We start from the raw sequence: 26,813 nt of genomic DNA, 5'->3' as shown, positions 1-26,813 counted from the left end.
AAAATTGTTAAATGCCATTTTGTTCAAACCAAAAGTTCTACCTAACAAGTACTTTGAAAATGATCTAATATAGCTCATCCAATCGTTGTGTCCACCTGCCTGAGAAGCCTGTGCTGGGTTGTTTCCATTGAGATTCTTTGTCTTAGCAGCATTCTTGGGGGCTTGATCCATCCGATTTTGTTCTGCTTAATGGACTTTATCTCAGGTCACGAATGGGGTTGTGCTGAATTATCAGGGAGCCTCTCATCTCCAAGTTCCAGTTTAGTTAAATTCCTTTCATAAAAGGTAGTGTCATCAATCAACACTTTGTCAGGAGAGTGAGAAGGGTAAAGTGGTGATGTTCACTCTGAGTCAACTGTTGTGACTCTTCTTGGATATTCCCATTTTCCATTGCTAGGATCCTGTATTGTCAGTCTGTGTATTGAGTCCTAGAATGGGGGCTAGTCAGAGAATTTATTGTCTGAAATTATTCTAGGCTATGATTTCCTTACTCAGTATGCGGAAATCTTATAATGCTAGTAAGTAGTCTCTGAATGTGTATTTAATTGAAAAGAATGAGACAGGAATGTTCTGTTTATAAAGACATTATCTTTGTTTTGTGTTATTTGCAGATTAGCACGGTTTTCAAAGCAGACATTTATGCCACATTGGTCTCATGCTTTCTTTTGAAAAGCGATGTCCCAGTGCAAGATAAAACATTTATTCCTTAGAATAGTATACAAAGACTTCTGTAACACAGCCTGAGCATCTCTCTAGACTCTGTACTGCCTTGTACATATCCTCCTCCCTCATAGACATCCTACTTTGAGGAACTGTTTGTATTTCCCACTCTCATCTTTAGCCTGAACATTTTTCACATCTTATTCCATTTCCTTGAGCTATCCACTCACACATTTTCATTCCGTTTTTGAAAAAGATTTATCTAACTTTGCATTTATTTTGTTCAGTTTCCTCACTAACCAGTGCATGATTATCAAAATTTATGTTTTCAGTAGATCTTCTTTCTTGGATGACTTTTAGGATCTAAATCATTAATTTAATGAACATTGCCATATTACACTGATAATGGAGTCATCTTTGGACAATGGTTACAACAGACTAGCACATATTGGCATAATATTCAATGGTCTGCATTCTAATGTATGAGCCAATTGGAGAAATTTAGGTCTAAAAATTCATATAAAAGCATAAAATTATATATGTTTTGTGGTAGAGTGGATATATGCTGAAGAAACCCATTCGTGCTTTTTGAGCACACAGTTAAACTGAGTTTTCTAGCTTCCTAGAATTTAGGTAAGCCAAGTGAATAGTTTTCATTAACAGAGTTTGAGCAGAAGTGATATATGTCCCTTCTAGACTGAGGCAGATAAAAGAAACTGTGCCTTACAAATTGGTAACCACAAGATTGCCACAGGGATATGAAAGACAGTTTGCAGAGTATAATCAACAATCTAAAGATTTTGTAGGGTATTCAATGGGCACTTGTCTTATTAGGGAGATCACTTCATGGATGGTGTAGATGCCTGACTACTTCAATGTACACCTGAAGCTGAAGAATAATGAATGTCAATTATAATTTAGTATATATACTCACAGGATGTGGAGTACAGCATAGGGAATAGAGTCAGTGGAACTGTAACACTATATACGATGTCAGAGGGGTAGTATATTGGGGGAGGGAGGTTATCACTTTGTGAGGTGTATAAATGTCTAACTATAACATTGTTTTGTGCACCTAAAACTAATTAAAAAAATTGAAAAAAAGAAAGAAAAAGAAACTGTGACTTATCCACATACCATATCCTCTCCCTTCACCCCTACCCTGCCACCTTCCAGCTGATTGATAAGAAGCCAACCTCTAAATTACGTGGCGAAGATGATAGAGATACAACATTAAACAAACTTGAGTGGATTGGACCACCTGTCCCCATTCTTCACAGAACTACACTGAAATACGTTGAGGTTGCTATTTTCAGCCATTTGTAGTCTGTAATACATGTTTTATTATTTATCTAAGCATTCTCATGATTACTCTCTCTCTGCGCATATAACTTATGATTTTGAAAAATGATGAATAACCACAAATATAACATGACAGTTTGAATCTTTTAAGAAAGTCTTGTGCAGGCCGGCCCGGTGGCTCAGGCGGTTAGAGCTCCATGCTCCTAACTCCGAAAGCTGCTGGTTCGATTCCCACATGGGCCAGTGGGCTCTCAACCACAAGGTTGCTGGTTCAACTCCTCGAGTCCCACAAGGGATGGTGGGCTGCGCCCCCTGCAACTAAGATTGAACATGGCACCTTGAGCTGAGCTGCCTCCCGGATGGCTCAATTGGCTGGAGCACGGGCTCTCAACCACAAGGTTGCCAGTTCAATTCCTCGAGTCCCGCAAGGGATGGATGATGGGCAGTGCCCCCTGCAACTAAGATTGAACACGGCACCTTGAGCTGAGCCTGCCCCTGAGCTCCCGGATGGCTCAGTTGGTTGGAGCGCGTCCTCTCAACCACAAGGTTGCTGGTTCGACTCCCGCAAGGGATGGTGGGCTGTGTCCCCTGCAACTAGAAAAACAGCAACTGGACCTGGAGCTGAGCTGCGCCCTCCACAACTAAGATTGAAAGGACAACAACTGTCTTGGAAAAAAAAAAAAGGCCTGGAAGTACACACTGTTCCCCAATAAAGTCCTGTTCTCCTTCCCCAATAAAATCTTAAAAAAAAAAAAAAAAAAAAGAGAAAGTCTTGTGCAAAAGACCCCATTTCCTTTTGACAACTTAAGGATACTTTCCCAGCAACTCTCTCATTTTTCTTTGGCATCACCAATATTTTTACACTCTGCTGGATCTTTCCATCACCATACTAACATGCTGTTATTTTTCTCATGCTATATAAAAATTCTCTTAACACCATATTTGTATAATTTATATGACCATTTCTTGGCTCTTTTTTGAAAGAGAACTTCTAAAAGTTGTTTATATTTGGTTTCTTTCCATTTTCTTTTCACATTTTCACTTAATCTCCCTCTAGTCAGGCTTTTACTCCGACCAGCCCATGGAGTAATTTTTATCAAGATCACCTAAGACCTCCATGTCACTAAATTTGTTGTCAGTTCTCTATCTTTTGATTTCATGCTCCCTATTATCACACTTTCCTCACATGGCCTTGAGGACATCACTCTCTTTAGGTTTTCCTCCTATGTCACTGGTTATTCCTTCTCAGTCTCCTGTTGTGTTTTTCCTTTCCCACAATGTCTTAATACTATAGTCCCTTAGTTTTTGTTCTTGATCTCCTTTACTTCTCCATTTCTACTCACATATTTGGTGATGTTACCTAGTCTGGTGTCTTTAAAACCACTTACATCTAATAATTCCCAAATTGATGTCACCAAGTCACAACTCTTTCTTGGACTCCAGATCATATATCCAACACTCTGTGGATGTCTTTACTTGGGGGAATAATAGATAAGACATCTCAAACTCAAAATGTCTACACCTGAGTCCCTGATGTTTTCTTTCACTCTCTCTCATGAGAATCTTTCTCAACTCATTTGAAGGCAACTCTGCATTTCCACTTATTCAGGCAAAAAACCTTAGAGTTATTCTTTTCTTTCTCCATAGCCAAGTCTTCAAAAAATCCTCTTGGCTCTATCTTCAAAACATATCCAGTGTCCAAATACCTTTTACCACCTCCACTCTTACTATGCTTCCTAGCTGGCCTTGCTGCTTTTATTCTTATGTCTCTACAGTCTATTCTCAGTAGTAGACAAAGTAATTCCGTGTTTCCCCAAAAATAAGACCTAGCCAGACAATCAGCTCTAATGCGTCTTTTAGAGCAAAAATTAATATAAAACCTGGTCTTATTTTACTATAATATAAAACCTGATCTTATATAATATAATATTGGGTTCCTATAGAATGTGAGTTGATCATGTTACTTTTCTCCTAAAATTCTTCCAATGGCTGTCCATATTATTAGAATTGAGGCCAGAGTTCTTACAATGGCATATAAGATCTTATATTTTCAGGCCCCTGGCTACCTATTTCACCTCATCTATTTTTATCACTCTTGTTCACTTTGTTCAATCCACTTTGTCTTCTTTAATTCTCCTTGGAAATGCCAAGTATTCTCTTAGCCTGCACACTTTCTGTTCCCTCTGATAAAAACATTCTTCCCTTAGTTATCAAGCTCCTTCAACTTCAAGTTTTAACTCAGTTGTCAACTTTCCAAAGAGGCCTATGCTGGCCATCCTATGTAAATTTGCAGCCAGCTTTCCCCGGTTCCAGCTCTCCTAATCCCCCTCTTGCTCTATTTTGTTTGTCTTGTACTTATAATATTGAAATACTCTATAATTTAGCTTTGTATAATGCTTATTATTTATTGACAGCCTCTACTCCCTTCTCCACCAGTAGAATATAAGTTCTACAAGGGCAAAAATCTTAGTCTGCTTGGTTCACTAATAAATTTAAGACCTCAGGGCAATATCTAGCATACTATACATGCTCAATATATATTTATTAAAGGAGTGAATAGATGAATCTTCCATCTGAGAAAGTAAAAGTCATCATCGAAGATCCCAGAAATGATCATTTCTAATTGTTACAAATGCGTGACTTTGATTTTGTTTGTATATTAAAAAAATCCATCATCCAATACATCATGGAAAGATTAATAAAAACACCAAGATGTGTAGACTAACAATAGACTTGTAAGCAGTCAGCATTATTTTTCCAATCTGCATCAGAAGAACTTTACCAACAACAGAAGGTCCTTGATGCTAAGACATAAATGGAGGCAACACTCCCGCTTTATTAGATTTTGCAATTCAGAGTATGAACAAATCAAGTCTTTGTGACTATTTTCAATGGTTATTAAAACACATCATTTAAATTAATATCGTAAATCTTACTTCGAATGTATTCTTGGTTTGCTTTATTAGCCCTGTGGTTGCATTAATGTAACTATTGATTGTTAATAAATTATTATCTGAAAATTACTTAAACTTGTATCTTTTAAGCTAATGTTTCTCAAAATATGTTCCAAGAAATGTTAATAGACGTTTCATAAAAATGTGGGGTCCAAGCTCAGATAAGTTTGGAAGACATCGCGTTAAAAAGGTTTCTTTATTCTGGGACTGCACTGTAGATTTGAATTTCCAAATTTGGTGGGCAGCATTTCCAAAAGTTATTTGATCATAGAACCATTTAATCAAGAATCATGTTACATTTTGGCGAATGAAGCTATACACAAGTAAAAATATGATCAAATATCAGATTTGAGGTCATATTTGTGATTGTGTCATTCATTTTTTCACAAATAATTACTTAGTGATAGAACTACTGTAGAATCTCAGCTATATGAGTAGAAAGGCTTGCCAATGTCTGGATAGAAGACATACAAAAGCCAGGGGAAAACCTAAACATTTACAATACACTAATACAGAGGGACTGGGGTGACATGACTGGTAAAACTTGAAGGGAAATGTAAACAGAGAAGAAACAGAGGTTGATGAAAGGATGCAGAGACAGTTGAGAAAATACACACACACACACACACACACACAACACACACACACACACACACAAAATCAATACTTTTAATTCCTGATGTGCAGCCAGAATCCAGATTTGGGGCAAAAGGGAAAGCCCTGTGGAGGCCTGTGAGCTTGTGTTGTGTTGAAAATGAACAACAGTGGGGGCCCCTGCTCCCTTGTCACTCCATTCTTCTTGCATTTGTATTAAAATGATCAAAAGTAAGCAAAATGCACATTTTATACAATATGGTTGCCTTTTTTCCTAACAAAGAGCAAATAGCCTCAGGAAATCAGATGCTTGTGACAATTGTTATTCTTTACCACTGAAATACAGTGTTCATTCTCAGATTCTAAAGGACATCTGATTAGCAATACATGCGTGACATCATTGAAAAAGCATAATTTATGTGTCATGCAATATTGCTTGAGGATGGTAATAAGACAAAGAGGATTTGTCATTTGGGGAAAGATGTCAGTCAATAAATCTCAATCACTTATTAGTTGCATTTATTGATGAAAACAGGACTAGTTTTACTAATAATATTTTGGATCAATATCGAACAATTTTATTTTGGGGCTACAGAATGGCACCATATTGAGATGTCACTTAGTGTTTGAAAATGATCATTTATCTTTGACTATGTTATTAAATGACCTATAAAAATTATATACATTTGATATTTAATTTGTTCAACTAACTTACCCTTTTCTTTAGGATGATCAATTTTAAGCAGGTGTGCTCGAAATTTGTAAAAAGAGAATATTTGGCATGTCATTTGAATGAGAGCTATACTGTGACCAATTGTTTCTGTCATCATATCATCTGGTAGTTAATTCATGTAGTTTATCAGGATACTTACTTAGTTCTGATACCTATTATTGGATTGATTTTTCCAACACTGTTAAGTAGATGTTGCCAAGCGATATAGTCAATTGGGTGCCTTTTCCACATGGGGCGAAGTCTTGACTGTAGCTTCTGCAGAGTCAGAACTTGCAATGTAAGGGCCAGTTTTCTAGCCCAGTGGCTTCTGCTGGGTTGTAAACAGTCAGCTTGCTTTCGGAGGAGGGAGCATAGCCTGTAACTATAACAGCTAGTCCTAGCTTAGTCCATTGCTTCTGCCACCTGATTTCTGGCTTAATGTCAGAAGCAAGAAGCATGCAATTAAGTATGAGGAAATGAAAATAAATGACACCGTTCATTGCATATTACAAAGTGCCTGACAGAAAGAATGTTATTTGTAGAGATTCAGTGGCCTTGCGGAAAATGTGCTTCTGCCTGAGAAAATGCTGGGACTGAGACAGTACCCCGTGTTTTCTTTATCACCTATTGTTGCTGTAATCCAAATATATTGCAGGTGCAACTCTATACATGCTCAGGACATTCACTGTTTAATGATTTGTAGAGAGTCAACAATTAATTTTGAGTACAAGGGAATGTAGTCATAATGACATGTTTCAGCTGATTTGTAGGGTGAATTCTATAAAAGTAATGACTTTTAAGCAAATAATCGATTCCTTTTTGAATGACCAATCATTTGGAAATTGTTTTGTAAAATGACAAATATTGAAACTCAATTTATTTTCAAAATCATTTCTTTGAAGGCACTCATGTGAGCTGCTTTGAGTTTACTTAGTAAAGGAATGTGCAGTTCATTCGTGCTAAGCGAACATCAAGGAAATGGCTCAGACAGGTGTATATTCCATTGTATTTTAAAGGTGGACAGGCCTACTCCTTCCCAATGAAGAACTGAGAGCAGAAAGTGCATTGCTCTTGGAAATGGAGCTCAGGAGAGCATGGCCGAGCTAGCAGAGACTCTCAGAAGCCTTTCATTTTATACTAAGATTTAATCTTGTTAATAAAGGCATCTTTGGGATGTGTATATCATTTCAAGAAGAGAATAGCATTACAAATCATTCTACCGTACAGATTTAGTATCTGCTGCAGAGAAACTGCAGAACAATTTGTTATACGTGATATTTTTAAACTACCAAGAGGATTTGGGAATTTGTAGAGTATTTAAGAAACTGAGGAATGGTTTTCATAATGAACACATCATCACAATCTGGAGGAAGTCCAGGTTACAAAAAGTGCAGCATTTAGGTGTTTCCATTTTACAGAAATGTGCCCCAGGCAGGCAGAGGAATAAGAAACTCTGACCAGCATCCCCACGGTGATCTGCATACGAGATGGTTTCTCTGAACCTGGAAAGGAAGACGAAGGACTCAGTGATTAATTAATACTTGAAGTTTTTAATATTTCTTCTAATCCAGGTTGCTGATGTCAACTCTATTCATGTCAGGAGTAACCTAATACTTCCATTTTTATAAGCTGTTTATTCCAAATTCAAATGTTGATGTCAAATTACTGAGTAAGTGGAGACTGGAAGTGAAGGATCATGGTGGTGGGTGTTCAGATGGCCTGGGATGTGCTGCTGAACCATCTCAGCAGTGAAGAACTTTCCGTGCTGGGAGTGCTGTGGGAAGATGGCTGTCGCTCTAGCTCCTCCATGGGATTACCTTGGTTCACCACGATGGTCTCACTGGAGAATTGATTTCCTCCCAATAACTGGTCAACATTGGTGTATAAGGGCCTTACCCACTTGTCCTAGTTCAGAACTAGGGATTTAGATGGAATGTAATTGGAAAATCGATGACAAGGAGGTCTGGGAAAGGTATGTGGATAGATTTCTCCAAATGTCGCAGAATGTGAAGAGAGCTATGTCCCACGTGAATGCTCACCACTGATGACCTCAGCAGAAGTGGATAATAGGATTCATTTTGTTGATATAAGTCACTTTTCCCTAGCTACTCCTGTCTCATGAGCAAAGTGGCCAACATAGCAGGGATGGAGTGTAGACATGGGCACAGCAACATGACCGATTGTTCATCAAGGCTAACCTGGCTACAGCCACTGCTGAGTGCCTGACCTGCCAGCAGCAAAGACCAAACAGAGCCTCCAATGTGGCACTGTTCCCCAGGTTGACCAGCCAGTTACTTGGAGGCAGGATGATTACACTGTACCACTTCCATCATGGAAGAGGCAGTGTTTTGTTCTGAATGGAATAGATTTCTACTTTGGATATGGATTTGCTTTTTCTACCTGCAATGCTTCTTCAAACACCACCATTTGTGAACTTATAGAATTTCTTGTTTACTGTCATAATATTCCACACGTTATCACTTCCCATCAAAGAACTGATTCATAGCAAAAAAGAAAAAAAGTGTGATAATGAGCCCGTGCTCGTAGACTCCATTCACTGATACTGCCTTTCCCCCCATCATCCTGAAGCAGCTTGCTTGATGAAATGGTATAGTCCTTTTGAAGAAGACTCAGTTATGACATCAATTTGGTGGCAATGCCTTATGGGGAAGGGCAATGTCCTCCAGGAGGCAGTATACGATCTAAATCAGCATCCATTATATGGTGTTCTTTCTCCCATAGCTGGAATTCACACATCCGGGAACCAAGGGATGAAAAAGGGAGTGACTTTGCTCACTATACCCCATGGTGCCTTTTCTATTTCTGATGGTCTAGAGGTCTTAGTTCCAAATGGAGGAATAGTTCCACAGGGGATCCGGCAATGGTTTTATTGAAATGGAAGTTAACACTATCATCTGATTTAGAAGGATTTGTAAAACTCCAAAATTTATTCTCTTTTCTGAATGCAGAAATCTCTTCCATCTCTTTGACCTTTAGATACATTTTATACAGATATAGATATAGATGTGTATATATATATATATATATATATATATATATATATACATATATATATATAGATATAGATATGTATGTATATACTGTATTTTGCCATGTATAATGCACGTTTTTGCCCAAATTTGTGAGGGAAAAAATAAGGGTGTGCATTATACATGGGTAGTACTAATTCTGTATCTATATAAATGTTTTTAATTCTTTTATTTATGCTTATGAGTTAAAAGTGTAACTCTAGAAATCAATAACAATATCTGTATGCAAAATAATACCCTGGAATATGATAATCAGTTTTGTTGAACTTAAAACGAACTTGTAATGACAAAGACTTCTTGGCCTTCTGTGATGCGTAAGTATCGTAAATTTGTTACCAGTACATAAAATTTCTTGTACTTTGTATCTGTTCTCGTGTTTTGTAATTATTTGTTACTTGCAATTTCTTATACCGTAATATGCTAAAAAGTAAATGCTAAAATTCCTTTATAATACAAAAAATAAGTACCTAATGTAAACAAATAAAAATTTGAATTAAAAAAAATTAAAACGAAAAATCTTTTGACCTGAAAATTTGGGCCAAAAATATGGGTGTGCATTACACACGGGAAAGCATTATACACAGCAAAATACGGTATATACATAAATTACGTTTTAAGTTCAACATAAAACTGATTATCATATTCCAGGGTATTATTTTGCATACAGATATTGTTATTGATTTCTAGAGTTACACTTTTAACTCATAAGCATAAATAAATATACCATACCATAAGGCTACGGATAACTGATGGATATGGATATATATATATATATATATATATATATATATATATATATATATATATATAATTAGAGAAAGAGACAGAGAGAGAGAGGAATAGGAAAGTGATATAGTCTCAGTCAATTTTTAAAAGAAAGAATGACATTTCTGTAATTCATAGTAACAACTACATGGCAGGAAATGTCCAGGCTTTAATCCAGATGGGCAGCTGTGTTCAAATTCCAGTTCCTTGATTTGCTAAATTACTTAATTTTCTGAGATTTAGTTTTCTTATCTGTCAAACAGGGATAATGATACAGCTATCCATCTCTGTTGTGAGTGTGAAATAATTAAACAAGGCAAAGCACGTCATAAACTCAGCATAGTGCCTGGTGTGTCATCAGGAGAGCAGTCCCAGTTTATGCTTCTTGTCTTGGAGTAATTATTCATAATGATATTAATTAGTACTTATAACTACATTAGTGATTATAATAATTACTAATAGCAGTCTCTTTCAATATCAGAAATTAGGATGATAAATTATATGTTCACTCTAATCATTGTCAAACGTTAGTTTGCATTCACCACTTTCTTATTGCTTCTGGTTGAGAAGATTGCCATAAAATGGAATTGAGAAGTAGTGTTACCTCTGTCTGGTAAACTCAGGCTTTAGCTGGTCACTAAAATTCCTAACATTACTGTGAATAAAAAAGAGTGTAGGTGTTGAAATATTTCTGATGATGAAAGTGCAAATTGATTATCTTATTCAGGAGTTGGCTTTATTCTTGGAGATGATATAACAGATATCTTGGTTCCCAATAGAGTTCTTAAATAAATCTTACAATAAATAAAATATAACCATTATGATGTTAAAAGTTTAAAAATATTCAGGAAAATTATTGTGGCCTATATTCTTTTTTTTTTTTTTTTAATTAAATTAATTGGGGTGACAATTGTTAGTAAAATTACATAGATTTCAGGTGTACAATTCTGTATTACATCATCTATAAATCCCATTGTGTGTTCATCACCCAGAGTCACTTCTTCCATCACCATATATTCGATCCCCCTTACCCTCACCTCCACCCCCACCCCCCTTACCCTCTGGCAACCACTAAACTATTGTCCGTGTCTATGAGTTTCTGTTTCTCATTTGTTTGTCTTGTTCTTTTGTTGTTTTTGGTTTATATACCACATATCAGTGAAATCACATGGTTCTCTGCTTTTTCTGTCTGACTTGTTTCGCTCAGCATTACTCTCTCAAGATCCATCCATGTTGTCACAAATGTTCCTATATCATCTTTTCTCACTGCCGAATAGTATTCCATTGTGTATATGTACCACAACTTCTTTATCCATTCATCTATCGAAGGACATTTTGGTTGTTTCCATGTCTTGGCCACCGTAAACAAAGCTGCAATGAACATTGGCGCACGGGTGTCTTTATCTCTAAATGTTTTCAGATTTTTTGGGTAGATACCCAGGAGAGGGATTGCTGGGTCATACGGCAATTCTATTCGTAATTCTTTGAGGAACCTCCACACTGCCTTCCATAACGGCTGCACCAGTCTGCATTCCCACCAACAGTGTATGAGGGTTGCCTTTTCTCCACAGCCTCTCCAACATTTGTTTCTATTTGTCTTGTTGATGATAGCCATTCTGACTGGGGTGAGGTGATATCTCATTGTGGTTTTGATTTGCATTTCTCTGATGATTAGTGATGTTGAGCATTTTTCATATGTTTATTTGCCATTTGTATGTCCTCTTTGGAGAAATGTCTCTTCAAGTCCTCTGCCCATTTTTCAATTGGGTTGTTTGTTTTTTTGTTGTTGAGTTGCATGAGTTCCTTGTATATTCTGGATACTAGCCCCTTATCGGAGGCACTGTTTGCAAAAATCTTCTCCCATTCAGTTGGTGGCCTCTTTATTTTGTCAATGGTTTCTTTTGCTGTGCAGAAGCTTTTAAGTTTCATATAGTCCCATTCGTTTATTTTAGCTTTTACTTCCATTGCCTTTGGAGTCAAGTTCATAAAATGCTCTTTGAACCCAAGGTCCATAAGTTTAGTACCTATGTTTTCTTCTATGCAGTTTATTGTGTCAGGTCTTATGCTTAAGTCTTTGATCCATTTTGAATTAACTTTGGTACATGGTGACAAATAGCAGTCCAGTTTCATTCTTTTGCACGTGGCTATCCAATTCTCCCAGCACCATTTATTGAAGAGGCTGTCTTTGCTCCATTGTATGTTTTTAGCTTCTTTGTCAAAAATTATCTGTCCATATTTATGTGGTTTTATTTCTGGGTTCTCAATTCTATTCCATTGGTCTATGTGTCTGTTTTTCTGCCAATACCATGCTGTTTTGATTATTGTAGCCCTGTAGTACAAGCCAAAGTCAGGAAGTGTGATACCTCCATTATAGTTCTTTTTTCTTAAGATTGCTTTGGCTATTCGGGGTCTTTTGTGGTTCCAAACAAATCTGATGATTTTTGCTCTATTTCTTTAAAAAATGCCGTTGGGATTTTGATGGGGATTGCATTGAATCTGTATATTGCTTTGGGTAATATGGCCATTTTAACTATGTTGATTCTTCCAATCCATGAGCACGGAATGTCTTTCCATTTCTTTGTGTCTTCTTCAATTTCTTTCAAAAATGTCTTATAGTTTTCAGCATATAGGTCTTTCACATCCTTGGTTAAGTTTATTCCTAGGTATTTTATTCTTTTTGCTGCAATTGCAAAAGGAATTGTTTTTGTATTTCTTTTTCTGAGATTTCATTGTTAGTATATAGGAAGGCAATGGACTTTTGTGCGTTGATTTTGTAGCCAGCAACTTTACTGTATTCGTTGATTGTTTCTAATAGCTTTTTGGTGGAGTCTTTAGGGTTTTCTATATATAGCATCATGTCATCTGCAAAGAGTGATAATTTAACTTCTTCATTCCCAATTTGGATGCCTTTTATTTCTTTCTCTTGCCTGATTGCTCTGGCAAGGACTTCCAACACTATGTTGAAAAGCAGAGGTGATAGGGGACATCCCTGTCGTGTTCCTGAACGTAGAGCAAAGGGCTTCAGTTTTCTCCATTAATTATGAGATTAGCAGAGGGCTTGTCATATATGGCCTTTATTATGTTAAGGTATTTTCCTTCTATACCCATTTTATTAAGTGTTTTAATCATAAATGGATGTTGTATCTTGTCAAATGCTTTTTCTGCATCAATTGATATAATCATATGATTTTTGTCCTTTATTTTGTTTATGTGATGTATCACATTGATGGATTTTCGTATGTTGAACCACCCTTGTGCCCCGGGGTGAACCCCACTTGGTCGTGATGAATAATCTTTTTAATGCATTGTTGTATTCGATTTGCTAGAATTTTATTTAGGATTTTTGCATCGGTATTCATTAGAGATATTGGTCTGTAGTTTTCTTTTTTTGTGCTGTCCTTACCAGGTTTTGGTATCAGGGTAATGTTGGCCTCATAAAATGAGTTAGGGAGTACTGTTTCTTCAATTTTTTGGAAGAGTTTGTGCAGGATTGGTATTAGATCCTCTTTGAAGGTTTGGTAGAATTCACTAGTGAAGCCATCTGGACCCGGACTTTTGCTTTTGGGAAGGTTTTGGATGACTGATTCAATTTCGTTACTGGTGATCGGTCTGTTTAGATTTTCCAGTTCTTCATGGTTCAGCCTTGGAAGGCTATATGTTTCTAAGAACTTGTCCATTTCTTCTAGGTTGTTGAATTTGGTGGCATATAGTCCTTCATAGTATTCTTGGATGATCCTTTGTATTTCTGTGGTGTCCGTGATAACTTCCCCTTTTACGTTTCTGATTTTGTTAATCAGTGTCTTCTCTCTTTTTATCTTAGTAAGTCTAGCCAAGGGTTTGTCAATTTTGTTAATCTTTTCAAAGAACCAGCTCTTTGTCACATTAATTTTTTCTATTGTCTTTTTGTTCTCTATTTCATTTAGTTCTGCTCTAATTTTTATTATTTCCTTTCTTCTGCTGACCTTGGGTTTTACTTGTTCTTCTTTTTCTAGTTCTTTAAGGTGTAACATGAGGTTATTTATTTGGGAGTTTTCTTGTTTCTTGAGATAGGCCTGTAATGAGATAAATTTCCCTCTTAAAACTGCTTTCGCTGCATCCCAAAAATTTTGGTAGGATGTATTTTCATTGTCATTTGTTTCTATGTATCTTTTGATCTCTCCTCTAATTTCTTCTTTGACCCAGTCCTTCTTTAAAAGTATGTTGTTTAATCTCCATGTATTTGTGTTTTTTCCCGCTTTCTTTTTACAGTTGATATCCAATTTCAAAGCCTTGTGATCAGAGAATATGCATGGTATGATTTCAATCTTCTTAAATTTGTTGAGACTGATTTTATGTCCCAATATATGGTCTATCCTTGAGAATGTTCCGTGTACACTAGAAAAGAATGTATAGTCTGATGTTTTAGGATGAAGTGCTCTATAAATGTCAATTATGTCCATTTCATCTAATGTGTCATTTAGGGCTACTATTTCGTTATTTATTTTCTGTTTGGATGATCTATCCATAGCTGTCAATGATGTATTTAAGTCCCCTAGTATAATTGTGTTTTGGTCAATTTCTCCCTTTAGTTCTGTTAGTAGTTGCTTGGTGTATTTCAGTGCTCCCTGATTGGGGGCATAAATATTGATGACTGTTATGTCTTCTTGTTGTACAGTTCCCTTCACCATTATGAAATGTCCATCTTTATCTCTTGTTATCTTTTTCACCTTGAAGTCTGTTTCATCTGATATCATTATGGCTACACCTGATTTTCTCTGGGCACCATTTGCTTGGAGTGTCAATTTCCACCCTTTCACTTTGAGTCTATGCTTGTCCTTGTAGCTGAGATGTGTCTCTTGGAGACAGCATATGGTTGGGTTTAGTGTTTTGGTCCAATCTTCTACTCTGTGCCTTTTTATTGGTGAGTTCAGTCCATTTACATTTAGGGTGATTATTGATATGTGAGGATTTCCTGTCATTCTATCTTTAGTTTTCTGGTAAGGCTGTGTCTCCATTGTTTCTTTGCCTTTTTGTTGTTGTCTATTATTTCTGTGTGGTGGTATTCTATGATGTTTCCCTCTGTTTCTTCTTTTATTTCAGTATATATTTCAATTCTGGATTTATTTTGAGTGGTTACCCTTAAGTTTATGTAAAAGAAAGTTTGATATTTAGAGTATTCCATTTTCTTCAGCACGCTTACTTTCTCCATTCCCATATTCGGTTCAGGCCTTTACTCTCCCCTTTTTGAGTTTTGTTTGCCACAAATTGTCCCTGTTGATGGTGGTCGAATAGCCTCCTTTAGTATTTCTTGTAGTGCAGGTCGTGTATTAGAAAATTCCCTCAGCTTCTGTATGTCTGGAAAGGTCTTTATTCCTCCTTCATATCTAAAGGATATCTTTGCTGGATATATTATTCTTGGCTCATGATTTCTCTCTTTCAATAGTTTGAATATTTGGTTCCACTCCTCCTGGCTTGTAGAGTTTCTGCTGAAAAATCTGATGATAATCTAATGGGCTTTCCTTTGTATGTTACCGTCTTCTTTTCCCTGGCTGCCTTGAGGATTCTTTCTTTGTCGTTGATTTTAGACAGCTTCAATACAATGTGCCTTGGAGAAGGCCTGTTGGGATTGAGGTAACTAGGTGTTCTATTTGCTTCTTGGATTCGAGGGTCCAGTTCTGTCCACAAATTTGGGAAGTTCTCATCGACAATTTGTTTGAATATATTCTCTGTATCCTTCTCTCTTTCTTCTCCTTCTGGTATGCCCATTATTCTTATATTGCTCTTTCTGATGGAGTCAGAAAGTTCTTGTAGAGTTCTTTCATTTCTTTTAAGTCTCAAGTCTCTTTCTTCTTCTATCTGTGTCATTTCCAGGTTTCTATCTTCGATGTCACTGATTCTTTCCTCCATCTGGTCAACTCTACTACCTAAGCTGGTTATTTCATTCTTAATTTCTTCTATTGAGTTCTTAATCTCCAGAAATTCTATTTGGTTCTTTTTTAAGATTTCAATCTCTTTCGTAAAATGCTCATACTGTTCTTTGATTGAGTTTCTGAGTTCATTTAACTGCCTATCTGTGTTTTCTTGTATCTCGTTGAGTTTTTTCAGAACTGCAATCTTGAATTCTCTGTCATTTAAGTCACATATTTCTGTATCTTTAAGTGCCTTCTCTGGAGATTTTTCACTTTCTTTCTGAGCTATCTTGTTGCCTTGGTTATTCATGGCGATTACTGGTTTACTATTTCTCTTCCTAGACATCTACAGGAGTGACTTCTGCAACAGGTTGATAGGAAGCGGTCTTTCTTTTGTTTGCCAGTACTTGTTGGTAGAATGTTTTATTATTTCTCCAACTGCAACTTATTTTTCTTCTCCCACACGGTAGTGCTATTTTCTCTGCACTATTCCAACTTCTCACACAATGGGGGGATTCCCTGGGAGACGGGCTTCTCCTCTATTTATAGTTCGTCTAGGTCACAGGGCGCAGTGTCCCGGGGGGTATGCGGAGAGCTTTTGATGTTCCAAAGCTCTTCCAGCTCCTGATTCAGAGCCCGTATGTTTCAGCAGTTCTGTTTACTCCTGCAGGGATCCGCCCAGCTAGGTGTGGTCAGGGGCGGGGTGAGTTGTGAGAGGTGGCCCAGAGCAATGGCGTCGACCACTACCACAGCCGGTCCTGCTTCCAAGGCTCCCTCCCCTTTGCCGGAACTAGTTGGGCTGTGAATTTGTGTCTGCGGTACACAGTTCTCAAAATAGCAAATTTTCTGTTGTTTTGATCTGACACTACTACTGTTTCGCTTCTAGCACCGGGCAGGTGGGGGCGGGGCGAGCTCTGGGAGGGGAGGGAGGGGGCGGCTAGTCTCAGTGCCTAAGGCTCCGTTCTCTGCTCGGCAGTGCGGGCTTAAACTACCGTTTTCAGCCTTTTTCCCTCAGTCTTTTCTCCGAGGTCTCTGCCGTGAGCGTTGGGTTCAGCCGTGTTATATGCTGTCCCCTCAGCCCCGTGGGCCACAAGCGGAGCCCTAGCAGTTCGAGTTCTTCCCTCTCCCGCAGCTGCGGTGGTTCCGGGAAGCAGCGAGCTCGGTGCACTGAGCGAGGTCTGCGTCCCGCGCCCGCGCGTCTCCGTCTCCGCGCGCTTCTCCCTTTCCTCCTCCCTCCACTTGCGCGAATCTCCCACCTGTAGGTGATTTCAGTCGGTAGTGGGCCTCTTCGTCTTGCCTGTCTGCTGTGCAGGGAGTCCTTTGTGGAGTTTTTGTTGTTCAATTCTTTGTAGATTCCAGGGGAGCTTTACAGAGGCTCACCTCACTCCGCCATTTTTTTGATACTCCTATTCTTAAACACATTTCTTGTGCATTGTTGCACACAGAATATTCTAGAAGGGAGGGCTTTCAGTGGCTTTCTCATCATGCTCACAAGAGGTGGAAACTCATCTCATCACTTTCTTCACAGCCGCTGAGGACACATGTCTATTCCTTTCATTGCTAGACAACTTAGAGAAGAGTGATCTGTCACAGCATTTATACAAGACATTAGCATGCTGAGTGAAGGCTACGGATAACTGATGGCTCTTAAAACCATGGCTTTAAGAAGAGAAAAGAGGGACTTGTAGGGTCCTTTTCCAAACAGCAGATTGCTATATTTGGGTGGTCTGAGGATTATGGCAAATGTCAAGGACTGCATAGTACATGAAAGCGGCCCATTATAGCTGTGAACACAGAGTGCCATGTTCAAGGTTGAGTGGCTGATTTTGCTGCAAACACTAATTTTCAGATTATACAATTTGAAATTTTCAATTAGCCATGAATCCTTGTAGGGATAATTCTCCTACACCTCTTTATAATATGGTAAAAATAAGTCAGATTCTGCTTCAGCAACATAAGAGTTCAAAATGGGGGTTTCTGTGTGATATTGTTTCCTCTTCAAATGTTAATTTTGAAAATTTATGTTTCAGAAGAATTAATGGCCCAATCCTGCAGTCATTCTGCATTTCTAAATGTCATTAAAGTTAATGAATTCTGAAAAATGAAAAGAATAAAGCTGGTCTTTTCAGTTTGACTGAAATTTTACTGTGTAATAACATAAGATCCAGCAAATCACTTAAATTTGTTGGTGATGTGTACCTTTTAAATGGCAGCTGGATTGTTACACAACTTTTTATTGTTTGGGAACATGGTGTGGACAGTATAAAGAACAAAGTAATAATGATTCATTTAATGTACTGGGCTACTTAGTCTCAATATGTGTCATATTTAGAGAATGTGAAAATTCAGTGAATTGCCAAAAACACACAATCCTTGGCAATGGAGGTATTTCACAAAAGATTGACTTCTTATAGATGATGCCAAAAGAGATTTTAGTGTGTGTGTGTGTGTGTATAAATACATAAAATATATAAATATATGGAAATATATAAAAACATATAGTATATTATATATAATAATATGTATTTTATGTGTCTGTGTATATATAATTAGAGCATTACAGGGGACACAGATAATATAATTTTGCATAATAAATGCAGTGTTTCAGATGGACTATTAACATTCTTGTCTCATTTGTTTCACTTTTAGATTTTTCTCCTCTATTGAGTAGGTAATGTCAAATCATTTTCTATTATACTGTGGGTGTATGCTCCCTTTGACTCCAGATCTCCTCAAATCCATGTTTTAGAGAGTCCCGGTGAGATAGTATATTTCCTCTGAATTTCTATAATTAAAATATTTCTATAATTTTCTGGTAGGTTTAAAGCTGCAGGAAGCCAAATGTTTGATTCTTTAACCTTTTTCCCTATAAACTATTCTCAACCTATACCATCTAAAGTAATAGGTACACTTACACAACCTTGTGATTCCTTTGCTAGAATCTGGGGACACTGAGGTATGGAGAAATAAGTGCTTCATCCACGGTTACATGCCACGTTATAGGAACCAGAGCAGAAGCGCTGTTTCAGTGCTTGGTTCATGCGCAGGCTGCTGCCGTACAGTGCTCTCTGTGTTGGATCATCTCCAATTCCATTTTACAGTTCCTGTATTTGTTAAGCACTCTTCCTGAGAAATATACTTTGTTTTACCCAAGTTTCAATCCATTTCCTTTGATTTTGGAACCAGCGGGTAGGTTTTAGGGCCTAATTTCAATCATGTATTCCTTTCTACCTCTTAGTTTCTCGAGTTCTCCTCTGCATTTTAGGGGGCTACTCTATGCAAGAATATGTTCTTCTACTTAGTGGGAACACTGTAGTGGAGATAAAAATGGAGGACTAGCAGTTCAATAACAATTAAGTTTTCATCCTGGCTCTTCCAATTTTATTTGGTGGAATGTGAAACTGATCGCCTAAACTTTCTGCAGCTAAGTATCCTAATCTATAAAGTGACGTTATTTTTGAAAACTTTCTTCATGTGAAGAATAACATACAACATAAATTTTAAAGCACTCAATATTAAGAAAGAAACAAGAAAGCCAAGCCACTCATAACTTGAGGAAAAGACTGGTTTGTCATAGGTAGCTCAGCCACCGGCCACTAACTTCTGAAGCATCATAACAAGGAAAGTTCAGGTCTAGGGGAATCCCCATGCAGTTCCCTAAATTCTTTCTAGGATTACAGTTCATTTTTGAACAACACAGGTTTGAACTGGACAGGTTCACTTATAAATAGATTTTTTTCAAATATAAAGTCAGCTCTCCTTATCCTTGGGTTTCATATCCACAGATTCAACCAACTATGGATTGAAAACAGTATTTTCAATCCACAGCTGGGAATCTGTAGATGGGGGGGGGGGGGAGGATGGAGGTCGGGGGTGGACTGTATGCATTGTTCTAGGCCATTTTCTATAAAGGACTTGAGCACCCATGAATTTTGATATTTGTAGGCAGTGTGTATGCGGGGTGTCCTGGCACAAATCTCTGGTGAATACTAAGGGATAACTTAAGTTTTGGGGGAGTCAAAGCTATATGCAGATTTTTTATTGCATGTGGGCCCATACCTACCCCCTGCTTTGTTCAAGAGTCAACAGTAGTTTGAACTGCCTCTCCACCATGACTTCTTTTTTTTTTTTCTTCTTTTTCCTCAGTAACCACCTGAGTCTGTTTTATTTGTTGGTTAATTTGATTTTCATTTTTCTTGGGTGAAGCTTCCACTAAGTAATGGGATCCCTTTTATGGTCTGACTTTCAACTGGTTTTATGGCTCTGGGCAAATTAACTTTCCTATACTTTTTAAGCAAAGATAATCTTCCTTGTGATGATAAAATGATACATATTTGTACAGTGCTTAGCATTGTGCCTTGAAATTGGTAGTATTGTCATTATCATTATTTTCCTTTTTCTATTCTGAATAAAGACAGTATTTTCATATTTTTATTTTATAATTCATTTGTTTAACTTCCTGGCTGTGTATCTAACCTTGGCAGATACATAAGAAAAATTTTTAAATTGTCTGTATACATATTTAATAGAAATGTTTTAACATTTCTTACAGTATCGATCCTGCACCTCACTCTGAAACCCATCATGACTCTAAGCTGGGACCAAGCAAGGGATTAAGTTTCTGGATTTCTGTTTAGCACATTGATTTTGTTGCTGGCCATATTTTGGTCATGGTATGTCTTGTCTTTTGGTGACTGGATTCCTTACTTTGTACTCCAGTCTCTTTCAGAAGCACTTTCGGTATAGTCAATCCAAGTAATTCATTAGGGGGAAAAATTGTGTAATGCTAATCCCTCAATCTAATATTTCTATATAAAAGTTAGCATTAAATCTTAGATAGGAAAAAAAATTACTAGAAAATAAATTACTAGTACTTGTTGTCTTTTAGTAGCTTTGCTGAGGAAAGTTCCTTGTAGGCCTTTGAAGGAGGGGCATCTCATTTCATTAAAACCCTGAATGAGTAAGTTTAAACACTGATACAAGGCAATTGTCATTTCACGCCATAAAATAAACTCAACTATTTCTATTTGGATTTGCTACACTGATTTGATATAATAATAATGATGATAAAAGCCATTTGGGCTACAGTAGGTTAGAGAATCTGCACTCTACCAGAGTTAGGGGCTGGAGTTCTGGTCTTGGTTCTATCTCTAAAGCGTCGGAAAATTAACCTTACAAGACTTTATTTTCTCATCTGCAAAGTGAATGGATTAGATGTTCTCCAGGTTCCTTCCAGCAATGGAGCTCTATAATTTTGTTAGTCATTTGGTGACCTGAGCTTCAGTCTTGACCTACTTATGTGAACTCAGAAACAGACACAATCTTTTTTTACTACATGTTACACTGGTTTAAAATGGGCATGTTAGTATTATGAGGAAGAATGGTGTGATACAAGACTAGTAAATGTTTTTTTTCTAAAAAAGTGTTTATTATTAAGAATGAAACTAACAATTGGTCATACTACAAACACCATCAAACCAAACAATCTTTATTTTTTAAAGTCCATGCTGGTTTCATAATAAACTCAAAAAGCTAATCAAGCACAATTCTAGAAAAGCAGTTAAAGCTGATAAGACAATTCAGTTACATTACCATGTGATCTTTAAATCTTTACAAGAAATCAAACCAAACTAAATAACAAACAAACAAATAACAATTTAAATAGGCACATCGTGGTTAAAATTATCTAGGACTGATCGGGCCAAGATAACAAATCAAAGTTCTGTACTTTCAGAAATTTCTTCTTCAGAAGTATTCCATTAGAGATTACTTTAGCCAAAGAAATATGATTTGATACCCTGAGATTTCTCTGAAGGAGACTTGTTCTATACTACAAAGCTTCATGATTACTCAGGACAGCATCTTTTATCCAGCATCTTTGTTAAGCCTTAGGGAAACTGTCCAAGTGCCTGCTGAACTCATTGACATAGAGAATCTTTTTTGTCTAGAATCCCTACTTGGGAACTTAGAGTTAGGATCAAACTGAAATGTCCTGGGTACTAAGATCAAAGCAATATATAATACTTTCTTGTATATAAACTATGTGGTTTGTTGAGTCTGAGTGAACTTTATAACATTCTTGACTGCTCAAGAAAGTATAGTTCAAGATATTACACTATTCATAAATAAAAAACAGCCTCACTGAAATTTTTTTCACATATACTTTGTACAAAACAGCATGTTTTCATCACCGTATATGACACCCAGTATCAAAAATCCCAGTGAAAATACTCTGGCACTTATAAAGACTTTTAAATGTAGGACATTGGATTCAGGGTGTAAAGAATTAAGTCTATCAGTCATTCAACACTTATTTATACAAGTTCACAAGTGTTCTAAAGAATAATGATGATAAAATCCATGAATTGAAGGAGCTTACATTTTAGTGAGAACCAGTCAAATAAATAGCAATTGTACAGTGGAGTCATCATTGTTAGAACAGACGTGTGATGAGCCAACAACGACTAGGAGAAGAATAGTCCCAGCCTTTTCCTACCTGTGCAAACTAGAGCATTCTGGCTCAGTGCACTTCAGTTTCTTTCTTTACTCTCTAAGGAGGGGCCTGCTCACCAAATGAACTCTTGGGTTTTTGAGATGAAATAATGTGAGAAAAGAAGGTAGGGAGGGAGGACAAGGACATGCTCTTAGGGACAAAGACCAGAAGAGGTTGATTTTTTGGGGGGAGGAGAATTTTGAGAGAAACAGCTAAGGCTAGGAAGAAAGAGAATTTGATGTGTTGCTGGGGGATCATGAGTTTCCTAAAGATATCTGAGAAAACAAAAATGTTGATTTATTTTGAAATTTCAGGGAGACACACGTTCTTTTAATAATTCTGCTGCTTTGGAACTGAATCAGGTAGGTCCTAATTAATCCTTTATAGTGTTTATTGGGAGATAAAAAGTAAACGTCACAGAATATAATAGAAGCAAAGAAGCAGCATGTTCCATAGTGCTTGGTGGAAATTTCTAGATGTAGGAGTGTGTCAGCTGAGCCCCAAGGAATGAGTATAAGTCAATAAAGCAAAGTGGTAGGGTTGGGGGTGGCAGTGGGGATTCTGGGAAAAGAGAGTGAACAAAAGGAGGAATAGACTGCAAAAGGGCCAAAGACAGAAGGAGAAATAATATAAAAGGGAAGAAGAATTATTACATTGATGGACTTCGGAGATTTTTCAGGTTTTATATACTTATATAAAGTTTCACCATGACAAAAAAAAAAAGCTCCAATAAGCATATGCACATATACTTGTGTGTGTGTTTTTTCTGTAGAACAGATTTCTAACAGTGGATTAAAGCACCAAAGAGCATATCTGCAGTTTATTTTAACAAATATTTCCAGAATACTTACCAAAAAGTTGGCATCGAGGCACACTATTCACCACTAAAATCCTAGAGAGCACTCTGATTGATCTGTCTTGGGTCAAATTGGCATTGTGAAACCATCACTGTGACAGAAGGTGTATGGGAGACCAGCACATCCATGACATCAGAAGCTACTAAGCCATTCTTGTTCATCATGTGTCCCCAATTCAAGGAGAGTGCCAAGCCCATATTATGTATGTTTTCATACATATTGCTATGAACAAATAAAGAGCTGTGGGTTGGAAGTCAGAGAATCCACAAAGTGGCATGAGGAGAGAAATACTGGAAACATTTTGAAAATGTTTAGAAGGGAGTATTCCTGGAACTTTATGACCAATTGGATGAAGAAGGAAAGGGAAAGGGAAGAACAGAGAAAAATTCTGAACACATTCCTTATGAATTGAGTATTTGTGTATGTATGTATGTATGTATGTATGTATGTATGTATGTATGTATGTGTATTTGACTTTTTAGATTAATTTACAGTTTATTTACAGAAAAGTGCATATATAAGTATTCATCAAAATGAATTTTTACAAACTGAAGGTATCCATATAACCAGCATCAGATCAGGAACACATGACTTCTAACCAACTAACTTCTAAAATAGACATTAGTCATATAAATAGAATCAATTATATAAATGGAACTTCTTTATGGAGCAGTTGTATTCATTGATTCTAAAGGTTAAATATCATTGATTCTTATTGTTGAATAGTCTTCCATGTGGCATGACTACACCACAATGCTTTTACCATTCTGCTTCTGTCCACTTGACTATTTCAAATAGCATCAATAGTAGTTGTCTAGTATGTCTGCTATGAATTTCTAGTAATTGTATCTTGGTGAACAGATGCAGACATTTCTTTTAGGTATATGCCTTAGAATTGAATTGCTGAGCTCTAGGGTATTCATGTATTTAGGTTTAGTAGATACTGACAAAGATTTTTCCAAGGAAGTTGTACCAATTTACTCTTCCACTTGGAGGGTAGGAGAGTTCCCAATAGAGGCGTATGCTCATAAACACTTGGTGGTGTTTGTACTTTTCATCCAAACATCATTGTAGGTGTATAGTAATATTTGACTTTGTTATTTCAATTTTTAGTTTAGTGTTAATATGGTTATTTGCCATTTGAATATGTTCTTTGTTCAAGTGTATGTTGAACATCTTGTTGATTTTCTACTAAATTACATACATTTTTCTTATTGATTTCTAAGATTTTAAAAATATATTCTATATAGGTATCCCTTTGCTTATATATGTATTGTGAATATATTCTGTCATTTATCAATTGCCTTTTCGGGCTCTTAATGGTAAATCTTTTTTTCTTTTTAAGATTTTTATTAATATAATACAAAAATATATGTAATAATATAATACAATATTATATTAGTCTCAGGTGTACACCATAGTTATTGAGCATTTATATACCTAAAGAAGTGACCACCATAAGTCCAGCAACCATCAGATGCTGAACCATGCTATCATAATATTATTGACTACATTCCCTATGCTGTATTACATCCCCATGACATATTTGTTTCATACCTGGAAATTTGGACCTCCTATTCCCCTTCACTCTTCCTCCTCCTTTTTAAATTTTCAATTACAGTTGATATTCAGTATTTTATATTAATTTCAGGTGTACAGCACAATGGTTTGATATTTATATAATTTAAGAAGTGAGCCCACTGACTAGTCTAGTACCTACCTGGCTATACATAGTTATTACCATATTATTGACTATATTCTCAATGCTTTAATTTACTTCCCCATGACTATTCTGTAACTACCAATTTGTACTTTTTAATCCCTTCCCATTTTACATCCCCCCAAACCCCTTCCATCTGGCAGCCATCAAAATATTCTCTGTAACTATGGGTTTGTTTCTGTTTTGTTTGTTTGTTTATTTTATTCCTTAGATTCTACATATAAGCAGAATCACATTGCATCTGTCTTTCACTGTCTGACATACTCCACTCAGCAAAATACCCTTCAGGTCCACCCATGCCGTCTCAGATGGCAAGAAACCATTCCCTTCCATGGATAAGCAATATTCCATTGTATATATGTACCACCTCCTCTTTATACATTCATCCATTGGTGGACACCCAGGCTGCCTCCACATCTTGGCCATTGTAAACAGTGCTGCAATGAACACATGGATGCACATGACCCCTCCAAGTAGCGTTTTGGATTTCTTTGGATAAATACCCAGAAATGGGATTAATTGGGTCTTTCTTGGTCTCTTGTTTTAAGTCTAATTTTTCTGGGATAAGCATTGCTATCTCAGTTTGTTTTGTTTTGTTTTGTTTCCATTTTCATGAAATATCTCTTTTTCATCCCTTTACTCTCAGTCTGAAGTGAGTCTCTTGTAGGCAGTGTATGTAAGAGTTTGTTTTCTTATCCATTCAACACCCTATCTTTTGATTGGAGCATTAATACATTTACATTGAAAGTAATTGTTAACAGACATGTAGTTGTTGCCATTTTATTATTCATATTTTTTACTTTTTTTCATCTTAAGGAAGCCCCTCTAACATTCCTTGTAATACCCGTCTGGTGGTGATGAACTCCTTTAGCTTTTTCTTGTCTGGGAAGCTCATCATCTGCCTTTTGATTTTAAATGATATCCTTACTGGGTAGACTAATTTTGGTTGTAGGTCTTCGCTTTTCATCGCTTTGAATATTTCATGCCAATCCTTTTTTCTTGCAGTTTCTGTTGAGAAATCAGCTGACAATCTTATGGCAGCTCCCCTATAAGTAATTAGTTGCCTTTCTCTTGCTCCTTTTAGGATTATCTTTATGTCTTTAACCTTTGCCATTTTAATTATATTGTGTATTGGTGTGGTCCTGTTGACTTTATCCTGCTTGTGACTCTGCACTGCCTGGGCTTTTCTATTTCCTTCACCAGGATAGGAAAGTTTTCAGTCATTATTTCTCCAAATAGATTCTCAATTCCTTGCTTTCTCTCTTCTCCTTCTGGTACTCCTATGATGTGAATGTTATTATGATTGATGTGATCCCAGAGATCAGTTAAACTATCCTCATTTTTAAAAATTCTTTTTGCTGTTCTGATTGGATGTTTCTGCTACCTTCTCCTCCAAATTGCTGATTCGATCCTCTGCTTTCTCTAGTCTACTGGTGATTCCTTCTAGTGCATTGTTCATTGAAGTTATTGTATTCTTTACTTTAACTGGTTATATTTACAGTTTCTGTATGATTTTTTTATGGTTGATATCTCTTTGTTGAAGTTCTCACTGAGTTCCTAAAGCATACATATCACCATTGTTTTGAACTCTGTCTCTGGTAGGCCTCCATTTTGTTTAGTTCTTTTTATGGAGTTTTCTCTTCTTCTTTCATTTGGGATATATTTCTTTGCTTCCTCACTTTGGATTCATTTCTGTTTGTTTCTATATATTAGGTAGATCTGCTAGTTTCCAAGTCCTTCTGGGTGGCCTTATGTAGTAGGTGCCCTGTGGGACCCATTGGCACAGTCTCCTTGGACACCTGTTTCGGGTATTCCAGG

The sequence above is a fragment of the Rhinolophus sinicus genome, linkage group LG14 (genome assembly GCF_036562045.2).
Source record: "Rhinolophus sinicus isolate RSC01 linkage group LG14, ASM3656204v1, whole genome shotgun sequence".
Lineage (NCBI taxonomy): Eukaryota > Metazoa > Chordata > Mammalia > Chiroptera > Rhinolophidae > Rhinolophus > Rhinolophus sinicus.
Note: the sequence above shows the minus strand (reverse complement) of the source record.